The sequence below is a fragment of the Hetaerina americana genome, unplaced genomic scaffold (genome assembly GCF_022747635.1).
Source record: "Hetaerina americana unplaced genomic scaffold, ioHetAmer1.1.p SCAF_12, whole genome shotgun sequence".
NCBI classification, from domain to species: domain Eukaryota; kingdom Metazoa; phylum Arthropoda; class Insecta; order Odonata; family Calopterygidae; genus Hetaerina; species Hetaerina americana.
In genome coordinates, this window is record NW_027286292.1 from 24,257,359 (window position 1) to 24,274,091 (window position 16,733).

Genomic DNA, 16,733 nt, shown 5'->3' on the forward strand with positions numbered 1-16,733 from the left:
AAGATAGATTTAATTTTGATATAACATCCATTGATCTGCCATATTTATATTGACAATTTGAATATTGAATTCTAATTGCTTAATTCATAGTCAGTTTTAATAGGTTAATATTGAATTACATATTTGTTGACTTCCAAATGTTACCATTATTGGGATAGATACGAAGCTCTCTTCCGGTGAAGGGCAACCTGGTACATATCGAAGTTATAGAAAGCAAGATAAATTATTGATGAGGGTGCTTGAAATGATGATTAGAGAAAGCTTCCAGAGAATATGAATGAGGGAATATATACTGGATATTATATTCAGCAGTGCAATATTCGGGTTAGAGGACATAAGCGTAGGTTAAGGATGTCATTGCCGGTAGACTGAAATTGCTAAAAAATTGACGTCTTTTTCTGACTGATACAATCATATTCCTTCTTCAATTAATATGATGTTGAATATAATAACACTACTTTATAATAACCGTATGCAGCCGATATCATACGAGTACTTTGCATTCCTTATATGTTCCTGAGTATGTTTCATATAATTAGGAATGAAGAACTTTGCTTGCCGAATTTGAGGCATTCACCCATATAAACGACCGGTAACTTCCACCTTTCGAGGAACCGATTCAGAGAAAGGGGGAGTTATGGAGTAATAATTTCGGATTCAGGAATATGTCATGGACCTTCGATTTGGCATTAGACATTGGAAGCGCCAAAATCAAGGCATAAAATGACACATTAATATGTTTTCATAAATATTTCTTCATAATGTTGGTGCTGGGCCGACAGTGAGCAAGCTGTTATTCAAGGAGAATAAAATCCCCAAGCTGGTAAATGTGTTAAAGTGGATACAAAACTTGGTGATTAAGTGTTGAATTTATAAATACATTAGCTAAACAAATTTCATCTGTGTGTAATGAATTGTGCAAGAATGGTGGTGATTTTAATGCAGAAATAGGTCAGCACATAACTGTCGTCCTATAGTTGAGTAAAAAGCCCTACAGATTGAGTTCAGTGGAAATTTTCAGGGTGTTTTTGTGGATTTGGACCAAATAAAGTTATCTTGGATTTACATATTAGCGTTCCCTTGGGCAGTCAAAGTTGAATTTCGTCAGCACTTTCATTCAAACCCACAATGTTTTTCCGTGAGCATGTAATTCCAACGAGAGATGATCTCTCATCTGATAGCTTATGGAAACGACGAACGAAAAAAATCATTTGATGAATAAAAAAATTCGGCTGAAAAGCGATCTAACTTTATACAGGTGGAATAACTATACAAATGTACAAACAGATATCTTTGTCTTCGGTTCAATAAAATATTTTTTATCTTCAGATCGGCGAAACTTTATTTATCCAATGCTGCGTTATTCCATCTCACCGCCTCGTATGAATGTGCATCGTAAAAATTCGCAATTTCCACGGCATTGCATAATCACAGCCGAAAAGAAATGAGTATGATCTGGCTCCTGGGACGGCTTTGTGCTCAGATAACGCGCGCCATTAAAAATGCTATTTCGCAAAGTTCATCAAAATCCCTCGTCCCCAGCTCAATAGTTGCCGCTTTGAATCATTCCAAAGATTAATGAGGAAGAACATCTTATTTGTTTGACTGATGGAGATTAAAACCCATACTTTTTATCGCCTATTTGATTAGAAGGGGCTACTTCTAAATGAGAAGAAAATAACACTAAAAACATCACACCTATTTGAGTGCTACGCATCATATCTAACGCAGTGTAAAATCTACCAAAATATATTTGAAATAGTGCGATCGATTATATTCAAAGCTATTTGTTATTGTGAAATAAAAAAATTAAATTTACGAAATTAAACTAATTTAATAAATAAAAGAGACATGATACGTTTTCTTCTTTGGGCAGAATTTAGTTTGTAGTTAAGTAAATTACTCTGCAATAAATCGCTCCCAGGATCAGGAAGCTGATTCATCCAATTTTATTATCAGGGCGCTGGGGGTTAATCCACGCCACCTACTCTACAGAGGCAAGGGCACGTCCCGAGCCAGCGAACCACCTACGGTTGCACTTCCGCCAGGCACGGCGCGCAGCTACCTCCCTCTGCAACATCCCGCGTAATCGAGTTCTCACGGCCATCGACGTTTCTTGTCATCAAATTCCCCACCCTCATCCAAGGAACAGGGAAAAAATACTCGTTTCTCTGGTCAAGTTACAGACCTCATTCCCGGTCCAACCGCCTCCCGGGTCTCGAGGTAGATAGGAAAGTGGGCGAGTTGCTTCCATGACACGTGTGTGGATCGCGGGCCGTATGGTCGGTGGAGCACCACTGTTACAGACCCACGGGGAACCCCAACCACCACCGAAGTTTCCCGGCCCCTAATCACGTACGGAGAACTGACGCGAGGTATGACAACGAAGAATTAGCAACGCGGGTGGGACGGAGGCAGGCGGGCGAACGGGAGAGAGGGAAGGAGTGCGTGTGGATAGACAAGAGGAGGGAACACTCAGGGGAGGTGTGGTGGCGTAGGAGAAAGATTAGGGTAAAGTCTGTGGGGTGTAAGCGGAAATATAAGGGGTATACAGGGGTTGAGGTGTGTGGTGGAAGGGGTGGCAAAACGCAAGAACATGGGATGGAAACTGTTAATGCTCTCCGAGGAATACTTTTACCCTGACGATACCCAATATTAGAGAATTGCGAGAAGGCAGGGTTCTCGGATACGGGTGGGAGAGGAAAAGAGGAGAAGATGCGATTTTGAGGGAGTTGGGTTTTTTGGAAGATGTAGGGGTGTAGGGAAGGGTAAGCGGTTGGGGTGCGCCTACCTTACCTCCCTTACCTCCCTTGCCGCCCAGCGCGGGTGCCGCCTCTCTCCGAGGAGTGGGCGGCGTGTTTAGGGAGAGAAGTGGAGGCTTGGGGGGTTCCGTGTTGAGGGATTCCGGATATGCTTGCCATTGACTAAGTGAGGAAGTTCCCAAAACTCCGGCTCATTACCGTGAGAGTTTCGAGTCTGTTTGGTCTTCGGAAGGGTTGCGAGTAGGTTCGTGAAGCTTTTCTCTTGAGTGGCGTTTCTGACTGAAATAAGATCTTTTCAGAGGGTTGCGGAGTTTGTGATGTCGGCTGGATGCGATTTAAACTGAGTTTGCCTAAATAATTAAGTTTATTATAGTTTACTGTACTTTCTCTTACCTCCCCACATGTAACACTTGTAATTAATCTCCGTAGGTGATATATTATTCTTCAGTGAGGAGGTAAAGAGTTCAGTAGATTTCACAGTCGACGCTGTGAATGTATCCGGAATTCCGTAAGACGCTCTCTTCCACTTTTTGGACTTACATAATCGTATTTGTGAAATGTAATCCCTTGAAGATAAAGTATTCCTTTCTCATAAATTGGAAAGGAAAACCGTTTTTGGGGGAGGACTATCCTTTTTGGTCGCCGTGTACCATAGTGCAAATTAATGTGCCGAATGATTTACAGCTCTATTAATACGTTATCTCGCAAATAGGTAGATGAAGAGTGACATGATCTTTATTGATCCCATTGAACATTAAGTCAAAAGAATAAAAAGGCTTTCTTTCTACTCTGCGGAGTGGTATGGGGTTTGCACCTAATATCTGCCGTTTTCATTGAAAAATTGGCAAAAATATGCATTATATTTCAAACATTTTAATTTTGACATCTACCCGAACTCCAATCAACGAATAATACTTGATAAATACAACAAGTACTCACGTTTATCGTTTATCAATTCTTTGTAGTTTTTCATGAATACGAGAAAACATATTCAACGAAAATGCAATTTTTCAACAATTTTATGTTGATTACCAATTCCATTTTTAGTCTCTTCAGAAGTTTTGTTAGAATTAACGTTTTACATAGCATGTGTTTATAATGGTCAGGAAGAATACTAATTTTTTTTAGAAATACCACCTGCATTATTAACTTAATTAATTTATCTTCAATCATTTATTTTAAAGCACCAGAGAGTTCAGTTTCCCTTCAATGAAGACACAGATGCACACGTTACGTTTATTTCTCTTGTGATTATGCATGTAATAAGTTTATGTTATACTTTTTCCCATTTTGTCGCAGTTTGTTGAAAAGGAAATGGACCATAACGGAAACATTCGTGTAATATTTCGAAAAATTAGAGTGCACTCTCTGATAGCTTATTCTTGAGCTCATAGATTACATTTTAAAAGAAAGAATTTACATATGAGTAATTTCCCATTGATGTCACAAGAATTTTTAATTTAATATATGAATGATTATTAAACGCCTACACGTTGGTAAGTAATGCCTTTGTGCAGAGTAAGAAAATAAATTAATGATTTCTTATTTACAGAATCATCTTTAAATCATAAAAATTTAGAATTTATATCAATTGAATTGTTCGAGTATTATTAGATTTCTTTCGAAAACGTCATTACCTTCTACGAATGCCCTTAGGTCAACTTCAAAGTTAGGAATGTATTAAATAATAGGAAATATACAATTTCAAAAGCTAAAATTTATGATCATAAAAAGATTTTTAATACTTGCATATATGACTTGAACTTCTTTACGGAGTTACTTCTTTAATATATTCTATTTTAATCTATTTAAATCGAATCCCGGTGAAGGTGAATAATTTTTACACTCTGAAATTGTTGCATTACAATTTTATGTCATCGACGGATTACTCATTTCAATGCAAATTTGTCTATTTCAATATTTTTAGTAACTATAGTAAATAATTGAAAACCTTCCATTTACAGCCCCGCTATTCCACGCTGAGAATATGCCTGTAGAATTTGGAGCTGATCGGAAAAGATTAAGAATTGAATTATTTAATTGCAGATTCCTTAGGCATCATCTTAGGATTATTTTGGTATGCTTTTAATATAGGATATTGAGAAATCGTCCCAAATTAAAAATAGCAAAATAGCAGTCGTGTCTCTCTTTGGACTGAAGTTTTATAAATAGATATGAAGCACGAGTTTATTTCTGAAGCAAAAGGATTGGATAAAACCGTAAATTTAGACCGAGACAAAAATTTACTTGCACATAAAGTGAAATAAATATATACTAGTGTAAAATAAAAATACTCCTTTCGTTGTCTGACTATCAACCACGCCCGCGTAGGTTTAGCCTCAACTTCTTATGCATAAACTGTAATATAATCAGTCTTCCTTATTTACCTTTCGTGTTAGAAATTATGCACTTTCTTCATAAGCATAGTTAATTATTTGAAGGTGTACCTTTGCCTTGAGATATTTTTTGGACGCAGTGTATCTTAAAAATGAACACACAAATAATCGAGAGGCGTTGCTCGTGTCTCCACAAAGATAATTAACACAATTTTCTCCCATAAGTTTACACATGAAAGCCGTGAATTTTATGGAGGAGGATGATTTTGGCATTAATGTATTAATATGGTCGCAATGTTCCATGTTTTTGGGGTTTTTCGTCCAACTGATAGAGAGATGTTTTATCATGGCATGACTTGAGTGGCTTGTCTCCGTCATTTCCGGCGGCGTCTGCAAACTACTTTTTCCAGCTTTGATTGATCGTTCGCTTCCGACGCTCCGCTTACGCTGCAATATAATTCCGCGGGCGTGCATCCCTCCCTCACCCAAACCATTCTCTTGCCATCCCTGGCGCTAAACTTTTTTGGTGAATCGCTGGAAACACCTCCCAACTCGTGAGAGAGCGTTCCAAGTTCCATTATGCGGAGGGAGGTTTTGAGTGTTTAGCTCCAGCAGGAGATGTTTAACGTATCTTGTCGTCAGCGCTTTCTGTAGCTCTAGCTCAAATAGGGTTTCTTCCGTTTGGTGCTTTTTATGACTTATTTCTGATTGTGGGGAAAGGATGATTGGAAGCTCTTCATATTTTTACATACCTTCAATTGCGTATCTTCGCCACACCCTTTGCAAATGAAAATATTACCGAGCGTCTCTTGTATACTCCAACATTACTGTTTCCCAATGAAATTGTGTAGATATTTTTCAGGATTACAGGATTGATTGGGAAACCCAAATAATGACACCCAATGAGCTGAAAAACACAGCCAGAAGGGGAGATATGGAGAAAAATTGAGGATGGGGAACTTATATGGGGGAAATTATAGAGGCATTTATGAGAAAAGTGCATTGCAATTATTCGGGTATAAATCAACTAGCTATGCATTAAAATGCACTTTTAAGCTAACCTGCTAAAGTTATGATCCTTGGTGTATCGAAATAGTATGACCCAGTTGCTAATAATTTCACTGCATCTACAATTACAGATTTATTTAAACAGTGGAAATAACGTAAAATTGCAGCATTCGTTGTTTCATTCTATTTTTTTTCTCTTAATTTACGGGTTAAAACGACCTACGGATAATTTCCTGTAATATTGTACTATATTTATTTATTCGTTGTGTAACCTGAATTTAACTGAATTTTAATAATTTAGCAATTGAACATAATATAAAACTAGAAATATTTATTCAAATAATGGATATTTGATTTCAAACTCAATGCTTCATATTTTTTGGGACCCCCCAAAATTTAAAATGAGACACCAGATACTTGCGCTTTTCGTAAAATTGGATATTAAGCTTAACGAAAGTGAGGTCAGATTAGAGAAAACGGTTTTTTACTATTTTTTTCTGATTGAATAATTTGTATCATTTTTCTTTAGTCTTGAAACGTTGGTAGTTCTGAGACAAAGTTATCAAGAATATCTGATTGATGCATAAAGTGACAACAGCAATAATCTCTCCTGCATATTAAATCGTACCTGCGATAAGGGAATAAAGGTATTGATTATCGTGTTTAGCGTTCAATATACAAATTTTCTTCTATATAATCATATTTTATGATAAATTCTTATACAATAATCTTGCTGTGTCAATGCGGCGAAATTCTGTAAGGAATGAGGAGCATTAGAAAAAAGCACTCAAATATTAAAGAAAGAGCTTTGCATTAAGTTTGACGAAAATGATCCATCATAGTGTAAGAAAAAGTTGAGGAATGAGCATGCTTTCAGAGAGAATGAAGAATTTTTTATGTAACCAGTTATTATGGAGATCCACAAGATTAAACGAAGGAAATGTTTTGTATATTAAGTAGGGAAAAATTCAATAAGTTATATTAAAAAAAGGCACGGTGAAATCAGAGAACGAGTTTTGCTATTTCGACTAGCGATGTACGTAGCAATAGGAATACAATAATAATAACCATGCTGAGAAAGGTTTTCATCTAAGTAAAAAGCTACTTACGGAATTAGTACTAACGTCGTCAAAAAGAAGCGATTGTTTTGAATTTATACATGAAGTCTTCTTTTCTCTGGATATCTCACGTGCAATGTAGGGGGTGGCAAAGAAATGTAGTATCGAGGCAATAAAAGTACTGTGCTACCGAAGAATGATGAAAAAAATGGTCATTTCGAATAGCACATGCAAAACATGAAGAATGGGTGAATTTATAAACGTATGGATAGTACTTCTCGTACGTAAGAAGAGGGGGAAAATTCATTGGACATATGCTCAGGCAAAAAGCTTCCTAAACTGTAAATTAAAGATCATAAAGGAATAGTATAACAGTGGTCAAGGCAAACATATACTATTAATATGGGGAGCATGTCATGGAGAATTTCGGTAAAAGAACCTTTGAGCTAATGAAGAGTTTGGCAGGACGTAGGATTGTTTGGAGAGCTCGTGTAAAATAGACCTCAGATTGATAACTCGTGATGATAATGTACATTTTTTAAGAAGCGGTTAAAAAATTGGCCTCATCCCTTTTCCTTTACATGGTAATGAATTGGTATTAATTTCGTAAATACTCCAGGAAATGAAAGATCTTGACTACTACTTTGTGATACTATATTTATTATCGAATTCTAGAAGTTCCAAGATATTTTCAGGATTAAATAATTAGATAAGGGACTTTTTACAGCTAATTTATGAAATACAATTACGTTAGCGATATTATTCCTTAAAAGGACATTGAGTTAAGAACATTTATTTGTGGATAAAATTTAATAAAATGGCTTTACACTTATCTATCATTAAATGTCCTTAAACTTTATATTAAGCTAGGAGTTTTGCAAAAATGAGGGGTGTTACAAGATGACGAGAAAGAATGTTTACCCAAGCATGTATGCCAGTAGATAATTTGATCCGTCACAAATATCACGATTAATGAACTTTGATTATAACAATGGAAATTTGTAGCATTTGTCAAGCTTAGTAAACACGTACATGCATGAGGTTTTTTCCCTTATGCTTCATTGTAATGCACTTGCATTTTGTTTAGTTGAAGTAATTTAGGAGTTCCATCCAGTACTACTTCCATAAATCCATGGAGTATGAAATACTACAGAATATTTTACAAAGTTTGTTTTCACTCTTCATTACTTGAATGAAATATTTACCTCAATCTGAAGTTTTTTTTGTTAAGGAAAAGCAATTTTAATATCGTTAAAATGAAATATAAGAACTATTTCCAGGGTTTATATCAACGCAATTAATTACTTGCCGCATGATTAATAACATCCATTATCCATTGGTTTATATTGGTGCACAATATTTCAAATGGAACGAATCAAATTCCACTAATCACTTTCATAAAGGTAATTGCCGAAACCAAAACTTTTCCCCCAAACGTGCATAGGGCGTTTGACCTAGTTCACGGATTATTTTCCGATGAAGTTAATTGAAATTTAAAAATGCACTGAAATGCGCATTAACTTCAGCTTAACCCGATGTTCTCAATTTTTTCCCTTCGTGAAGCGCTTCCGCTTCGAGGAATTTCCTAACTACGAGGAGTTACTTCGTGCTGGCGAGCCAGATCTCACTCGCCCGGCGAGACAACGAATGCTTACCAGATGTGAAATCAGAAAAGGATCCATAATACAAGTGGGCTACAGCGCCGATAAAATTTCAGCAGCGGCACATGCAATCACGGCCACGAACGGCCTCCCCGCGACCAGGGAGTTTTCGAGAGCGGGATCCCTCAAGAGAAGGTGGATAGACGCGGCCATGTGGAGTTATCCTGAACGTTTTTTGGACTAGTGCATCCGACAAAGCCATTTTGCGGTCACCCAAACGCTAACCCAGTAGGGCATGGCTATTTTCGTGGGAAATCGATGGGCGGGATCCTTTCTTCTTTTTATAATTACGCCAAACCGAAGCGTGGTACCCTCTCGTTCCCTCATTCCACTACCTGCAACTCGCTCAACCCAATTGGTCTGCTATATTCCCTTGCTGACAATATTTTTTTTTTAAATCCGTTCTTCCTCGGATTAAACACTCGTTTGTTCTGGCAGTTATATCCCCTAGATTAATTTGCATATTTGCTTAAAATTTCGGGGGATGTTTTGGGGATTTATTGTTCTGTTCAGGTATCCTTCTGTGGGTATGTTGTTTCTCTTAACATCTATTTTCTTTTCCTCTTCTATTTCTGTTTTCCTAATGGCCATTACAATGGTCTTAAATATATCGATTTAAACGCGTAGGAGATTAATTGACATATTAAGCGGTACTTAAACATTTTTTATGATTGAAATAATTTTGGTTGGACTTATCATGGACGATTGAGTGATCCTAGGATGAGACGTCAGTAGTTATGGTGGAAGACGATTATGGAAATGAATTCACGACGTCAGTAATTGCCCATTGATGTAGTAATTGATATCATATCAATCATTGATGATTTGATATTGTTGAAGAGGGAACTTTGAAAATGTTCTTCTAAATAAATGATTTGGATTGAATGATTAAAATGACAAATATATGCATCAACGCTTATTCATCATTCATCACAATCCATTCTTATTGAATTTTGTGTGCGGAGATGGACCAAAAGTGAACTTATAAAATTCCATACGCTAGCTTGTTCAACAATTAATATAAATGTATATTTTCGGCTTTGCCATGCCTAAACACATAATATTGATTTTCTCAGGCACGTCCCTTCAATTCCCTCATTTTTGTGTTTAGTGCTCCTGTTGTTTATTTTCCTCTCCTTATTATTTATCAGGCTATTTACCTTATGTTTTTCATCATTATTATGAAGAAATATAAGGAGATATTGCGTAGATTACGCCATTATTAGCAGAAAAATTTAAATTGTACAATATTTTGACAAAGGGGCTCTTGCATGAATACGACAAGAAATTTATTTCACGTACAATTAATTGTCTTTTTTCACTACCCTCTTTTCCAGATATTTGGCATCTGTATTCTAGGGACCTAGGTTTTCTATCAATACACCCAAGAGTACGATTCTTCGCCGCCATGAGTGATAAAAATAATATATTTAACAAATCGCATTGCATTGAATGTTGACAGTTTCACTCGTTTGCTCCGTTTCCTGGAAGTCACAATTTCTTCCGCCGTAAAACGTATTGAAAATGGAAGCCATGGCGGGAAAATTTACTGAAAGGCCAGATTGGGTTTTGCTGTCTTGACGGTGTGTTGCCCAACACTCATATTATTCTAGAGTTTGGCCGATGGAATGAATTTCTCGTTTTGAACTATTCAATGAAAAGGTATTGCGATGAATGGATCAACTCGTCTCCACTAAAAAATCGCACCTGAATTTTTAAGCTGAAATAAGAGCGTTGAAGAGCGTGCGAAGACCATTTCAATTACGGAGGAATCAAATGTCGTGCACAATTATAATATTGCGTCACACTTCATTATAAATTGGCGAATAGTTGTTTTTTCAAATGCAAACGCGGACGTTTTATAACGGGCCAATTTATGAATCTTAGAAGCAGTGAACATTTTTACCAGAAGGGACACGTAGTGCGTGCGACGCAGGGAGGAAAAAAATCTGAATATACCATCAGGTTATTGATGCAAGTTTTTACTTAACAAATGGCATGCAAAATATCACACCACTCTCCCTGAATTTGGAGAATCAAATGTAAAATATAAATACGAATGGTAAAAATGTCACCAGATTTTTGAGACTGGACAGGTAGATTAGTCAATGAATTAATGTCATCCTTCATAAGATAAATGAAATAAAAGATACTGTATTATTATCTTTTTAAAATTGTTTCTAGATCCCTGTAATTTGTTTGATATTTTATTTTAATCTATTGCGCAAACATTAATTTATCATGGCCAATTCTACTAAATAGGGCGGTATATCGACCTTTAGCCTGAAAACATGACCACCCACTATAGAAAGCTTTGGTTATTCGATCCCCACCCCTCGGGATTAATTTTGTATTGCTGGGATGGGACAAACTCCGTTTACACCTAATATCACCTCAAAAATCTCCAATTACACAAATAAACCTCAAATATCAAGAACCTAGTATACTGAAAACAGTAAAATAACATTCAACTCGTCAAAAAAATTTAATTTTGTGGAACCTTTGGTTATGAAAAAATGGATTACTTAACGAAGATTATAAGTGGACAATAATGTAGAGCTAAATTTTAAAATGGTTTTTATTTTTGCGTTAAAAAATTCATAATTAGTGTAGCGCATTTCTTTGAAGAAAGGTCTCAACATAATTTTTCAATGCCATGAAAATAAGGTGAAGTAAAATTATGGACTTCACACTTGCCCGTTCGTATTTCGTAAAATACACTTAAGCAAGCGTTTCTCATTAATACTTTAAAAATGTGAGCTTCACATCAATAAACCTTGGGTAGATCAATTCCAGAACATGTTCCATGGCTCTGATTGAAAGATTGTACTTTCTTCTGACAACATCGATGCGAACATACCTATTCAGTTTGCGTAAAATAATTAAACTTTGGGGTCATGGTAATAGATAGCGAGAGATAGAGCTTTGCAGTACAGACCGGAGGCTCGGGTTCGATTCCCCGGTACGCCTCTCGGTAAACCCTTAGCTCCACCTAAGTTTTGTGATATTTCGTGTGCCATCTCCCTGGGAAACCATAGATGGAGCGGAAATGGCCTCCGTACCCTGACGTGTGAAAACCACATTCCGTCGGGCTTAGTACTGGGTGAACTCTGCCATCACCTACCAAACCGACCTTCATTACGGAATATTACGGGGTTAGTGATTAAATATCCAACACGTATACATATATACAATCTCAATATGCAGAAATTATTATGAAAGAGGCTTTATTAGTGACAAACAATATATTTTTGGAAAAATTAAATGTAATAAAAATGGCCAAATGCTACGAAACCTTTTGATTTGATTTCAGAGGATCATTCATCACGGGAATTCCAGATTCCTTTTTTTGATGTTGTGTATTAAAGTTTTGTTATTAGTTACTCACGGTTGTATTTGTTCAAATCCCTGAGGAAGCACCCAGGATTGATTGCTAGCTGGATACTCGGCTTTTAGTTTATATTGGTATAATTTAAACTCGTGATATTCATTGGTGTTGTAACTGGATATTTGTACTCAAAATTATGAACGGCAAGCATCATAACTAAAATAGAAGTTTGGAAAGGACAATACATTTATTTAAGGCAAATGTAAAAAGATTCAAAAAAATCTGGTGCTAAAGGTACTCCTAAGTTTCATAATTGAGATAACTTTTCATTCTTTTAAAGAAGAAAGGATAAATCTTCACATTAGCGGATCATTTTAGGATTCCCTGTATATATCTATAAAAAGCCCAGATTCTCCCGTGGTACTTCATATTTTTTACGGAAAAATACATCATGCCAACATGGCTCTCGAATATATAGAATGGGTTTCAGACGGGTCTTTCTTCCCTTGCCACTCTGTCAAGCTAACTTTCTCGGTGTCTGGTTTTTCCTAAGGCAGTACATGTGCTTCCCGCCTTGCCCCTACGCCTTCGAATTCTGCTCAGAATACATTCACCTCTAACCCCCCACCCGACGCGAACGCAAATGTGAGCGTATAGTATTCATGGCAAGCAGCAGGTACAAGGAGGGGGTCTGCGAGGCGGCGGACCATGGTGGACGTCCTGCCATAGTGATAGACACAATGCTCCTATTGGTTTTCCTGCTTCCTCGCTCGCTTTGGCTCAGGTGCAATTTCAAGGGGTTTCTTTGTCATTTTACTGGAAACATTGTTTATTCCACACCTCATGAGCTCAAGACAATTTAGAAAGAGGAAAACCTATCGAGTTAACAACATTCCTCATTTCCAAAACAGCTTTAAACCAGATATGGAACATTAATTCTTATTATGTAACAATTGTTCTCATTAATTAATAATTTACAGTAAGTTGAACAATTTTCTTCTCACCTTCGGTATCAATGCTTTTACAAACCTACGGCTGACTTAAATGCTGATAAGTTGATATCTTCATGAGAGAATAACAGGTTAACGCCACTACTCTCCTGCGGTTGAGTATTATTTAATTTACAAGTATTTGTTAAGGATAAATTATTTTTAATAAAAAAGAAAGATTTCATAACCATGCTATAACCATTCTATCAACAAGGAATACCCTACTCCTCTTTTCTTAATTTAGGAATATTTTTTGCGATTTTAAGCTATAATTTTCATTTCTCAATGGAGAAAACATAGGTTTATCAATCATTTATATTTGCAAGATTTACATATTAGTTTCTTTTCCAACTGAAAACTTGTAAAATTCAAGAGTGTTGCGACCAAGTCAATATTCCCTAAGTATTGCACAGAAATTCTTTGCACAATATTGGATCATGGGGTTGTACACAAAAAACTGGTTTATCCATATTCCACCATCGCACTCGCTAGTAGGTGGGATTATTGAGAGCTTAGACTGCAATTAGCTTAGAAATAGATTTTCATTAGCAATCCAAGGAACTAGGTCTCCGTTTGGAGGGAATCAAAAGTACCCTCGCTACTATGTTTTCCAGGTAGAGCGTTAAACTTCTAATACCAAAGTTCCTTAAATTAAGATGAAATTTTGTCCGATAGTGGCTTCTATCCACCTTTCATCCACGTTCAAAAAATCATAACGAACCTTAATTTACCAATCTGCATCTAAAAGTGTAACAAGAAGATTTGAGAAGTAGTAGATCACAGAACAATGCTGATACGCAAATTGTTCGTTTGACGTTGGGCCAGTTTCTAAAGGTTCAGTTGATTTACCTCGTATTGTGTACATATAAATTTCCAATGAAAGGATGACTTTTTTCATTAATCATCTAAGTACCCAGTTATATTCCCACTTTTTTGTTATAATAAAAACATTGTTTCATTTAGGATAGGATCTATTAATTCCAATTTACTTTTTCGAATGCCTTCTACGGACTCACAAATGTCTCTTCATTCTCGTCCCTTTACTTGGTCATTTTTGGAAACGGCTTCCATGTTTCCACACCTTATTCAAATCTAAACTGGTCTTCGTTGAAAAACCATTCCGCTCTTCATTTCAATCATCTATAGATGGTGATTTTGTATTGTTTTATGCCTCTATTCCAATTACTAGGGTCAAACACATTCCACAACTATTAGACGTATTTTCTGCGGAACGGAGGGAATTGAGCAGCAACGTAAATCCATTGGTATTATTCCAGTGCAGAAGAGGTAGCAGTTGATTTTTCACGGCTTTCTTTTAAGCACATTCTCCCTCATTTAATGAGCTCTAGAGCATCATTATCGATTTTGGGAACCTTGTGAAAGCTCAGGTCTTTAATATATGTATCGAATTCCGATCTCAGCTTTAATCTCTCCCTTAGTTTATATAAGTTTTTCAAGTTTTAATATACTTTATGCTAAGATTACTTTCATGGTAAAGTACTTCACATATACTTTCACTATCTATATGTTATCGTATTTATTGAATACATATTTCAATTCCTGTTTCAAATATAATTGCATCTCAAGCTTTTGCCTACACTAACTGGTTAACTTTTTGGAGGACTTTTAACTTTTTGGTTTCAAACTGGCTCTTTATAATGTCGTCTTCGAAGACACAGAATTATATGCACATATATTTATATATATTTATATTATGTATGTACACACACACATACAAGCATATGCATCAACACAAAAATATATACATTTATTTTTCCTCTGGTTTGGTTATTTTCCCAGGGTGAAATTGAAACAACGGCTGTCCACCTCTTACCAAATTCAAAATAAAACGTGTAGTCGAGCGATGACGGCACTCCTCTCCAAGCAAAAGCATTGTCTCTCTCCATCACCCGGAGATAATTCACCGAACTATCAATTTGACGCATTGCCCATGGAAAAATTGATTTTTGACTCACGGATGTTAAAATATTTAACAACCCCGGCTGTGCTTAACCAAATGCCGGAATATTAACTACTATAGATGCTACAACAAATTATGTGCAATAATGCAATTTATTTAAAGATGGTTTTAGCCATTTGAATATTTGTGCGACACCAAGTCTTTGGAAGTATGAATGCCTTTTATAAAGGGTGATCATTTTAGAGAATCTCGATTTTGGAGGTTTTATTGCTCTCAAACGTTTGACAATTCAATGCTTTAGCCTCGTCTTTTGTCTGATATTGTGACACCGTGTGAACAAAGGAATGTGTGAATAAAAGGAGAAGGTTATTATTCTATAAATGAACTCATGCTTTCAGGAGCGGTATTGACGAATGAATAAATCCACGAATGAATGAAAGTCATACATTTGCTTATTCTGTCTGCCAGCGTTATATATGATAGCTCTTTATTGTTTGCTTGAGTTGAGTTTTCAACCACAATTGACACACCGTGGTTAGTGTGCTAATGTTAATTTATGATTAAAAAACCCGTGGCTAAAATGTGCATGGTCTGAATACGATGAGCAATACGTTTACGAGTACTTACGACCTTTCAAATGATTTATTTTGTGTGATAAAAATGACACATTCAAATACGTTAAATTCAGAGAAGTTAAAATAAACAAACAAATAAATGTCCTTTAAATGTGTATTTTAATTTAGATCTACCATAGCTTTTTACATTAAAATGTCATAATTTCCCTAAATCCTTTTTTGAAAAACTAACTAAAACTAAACATTTACAGCGAATTCGTTTTTTTCTCTTTTTTATTCTATCACATTTATGTTTTTCGAAGGATTTTTACCATAGAATAATTAATCATGTTTTTTTATAATATTTGCCTAAAGCAATGACTTGCTTTATAATATAAATAAACTTAATATAATAACAATAGAAACATAGAGAGTACAATATTTTCTTAAATGCAACTCTACTTCAAATATTGTTCGTATTATTTTCATTTATTTAAATCGAATAAAAAAGGTTGAGTGATATATATATTATATATATATACTCATTTAATGTTTACATTTTCTGATTTATTTCCTGCCTATTTACTAGTGTAACGTGCGAGTATTTTGTACACCTTAAATTTCCAGTCGAATTATTCATCCAAATATTTTGCTTTAATCATTTCCTTGTGTGTTGATTACAACGCAGTTTCTGATTTAATGCAGGGATTTTTTCTGGGCCCTTAAAGACATGCATCTGCAGCACTTAACAATTCCGCAGATGTAAGCCCTTTGAAGATATTAAGCACGCCTTCTTACTGATCTTGACAATGCCTTGTCTTCGAAATGATCATTCAAGCACCTTCACTATTACGGATTGGGAATAATATAGATATAATATATTGGGGATAATATATATAAATCTTCCTCAAGTACTGAGGTTTAGCAATACTAGGAGGACAAATATGGATATCTCTTAAAATTGAAGGAGTATGTACACTTGTACAAAACTGCTTTGTGTGCTGTCTTTCATTAAAATACTGAACAGCAGTCTCAACATTAGCCTAGCTCCCTCTTCATTCATTTTCCTCCCCACGCAGAATAAATTGTGCCGAAAGAAAACCGCGACAGACGGTC